The sequence below is a fragment of the Chinchilla lanigera genome, unplaced genomic scaffold (genome assembly GCF_000276665.1).
Source record: "Chinchilla lanigera isolate Chin_1 unplaced genomic scaffold, ChiLan1.0 scaffold00172, whole genome shotgun sequence".
Lineage (NCBI taxonomy): Eukaryota > Metazoa > Chordata > Mammalia > Rodentia > Chinchillidae > Chinchilla > Chinchilla lanigera.
The window spans coordinates 1,586,043-1,587,786 of NW_004955573.1; positions in this window are offsets into that span (position 1 = coordinate 1,586,043).

Consider the following 1,744-nt stretch of genomic DNA (forward strand, 5'->3'; position numbering starts at 1 on the left):
GTACATACAAATCTTTCCTTCTCACATGATGTTACTCTGCTTCCTGCCTGTCATGCTATCCACTGTTTCTCCTCTGCCTTTCCTCTCTGCCATGCTGCCTTGCCTTGGAACCAGTCAACTATGGACTCCAACCTCCACAAACTGTGAGCTACAACAAGCCTTTCTCTCTTTAACTTGTGGGTGTCACATATTTTGTCTTAGCAATGAGAAAGTAACTAAAACAGTGACCTTGGATTTGAAATCCCAGAACAGCATCCTTGAGACCATAATGTTAAATGAATATATCAGACACAGTTTTAATATCACACAGCATGGTTTCCTCTTATACAGGAAACTCAAAGTATATGTAAATTAAAAAGTAAAATAAAAGACAAACAATAAGAAATAGAGAGCTCTTTTGCAAAAGGGAAGGAGAACAAGAGATGGAAGGAGGAGATAAAAAAGGGGTGAAAAAAAGTATTAAGGTGATAAGTACATGTACCAACTTTCCACAATGAATGTAATCATTATGCACTGCTGACATGCACTCCTAAAAATTCAAATTTAAAAGCTGAAAAAAGACATTTCCAAGGAAGAATTTCTCAGACATCTGAAGAGCAGGTGACTTGATTTTGAAAGAGTCACCAACCACAGAGTGTATGAGAGAGTTGGCCAAGGAAGGCAACCAGAGATAAGACCAGAAGATGTGTGCTCTCCTCTGTCTTCTCTCCTCTGTGAGGAAGATTGAATCCTGAAGGAGGAAAACTGGTCAGGCTCTCAGCCTGCATTTTTATATTCACACTGGAGGAAATAGGAACAAATGGCTAAATGAATGGGAGACAGAAATAGTTCCTACAGCTGGTGGTAAATTAGGGGAGCTAAAGGAAAAATCTGAAAGAAATAAACACTCTAACACGTGAAAAAACATAGTGGTTAAGTAAATTACAGAAGATGCATACAATCACCAAATTTATTGTCACCATAATACACACACACATACAAATATTTGTGCTCTGTCTTAGGTATGAACTGCAATAACTATTATATTCTTTGAACTTCTAGAAGGTCATTAAAATGTGTGCTGTAGTTATGAATGTAAAATACATCTAGGACAATCTCTACCCAGGGTCTGAAATACTCAGACTTACCATATAATCCTCTTCTTTCTCATGTGAGGAAATTTGACTAATAAATTCTGACAATTACACTCCAGAAAATATGCCAAAGACACTGTAACTTTTCAATAGAGAAGCCACACATCCATATCAAGATATTGGAACATGGAGGGAAACACAAGGGTGTGTATCCATATCATTATATATAATAAAGTAATGCAGTTTTTCACTTACTATAAGTAAACTAAGTAGCAGTTCAAAGTACACCGTGATATTACACTAGCTTTTTCTTTTAATTTCTAAGTGCACAGAAATATGTCCTTAAGGACATACATCCACTTTTTTACAATAAAATCCAGGGCCTAAAGCACGTCTCATAAGCACTCTGTCCCCAGATTTCACCACCAACCTTATATAACTTTGTTAATAGGCTTTATCTTAAGCTGTTGGAACTGTGAATTAAGCATATGCTTATTTTTTCTGACAAAAGGATTTCAGAGATTAATAATTATCAGTCATTTTTAAAAATTCTAAAAACGCCCTAGTACACGGGGAGCCTCGGGCGGGGAGCGCCGGTCTTTGGACCGACGAAGACTCACTCCCGGCCTCAGGGTTTCCCGGAAGGAGGGCTTCCGGCGCACAGGGAGCTG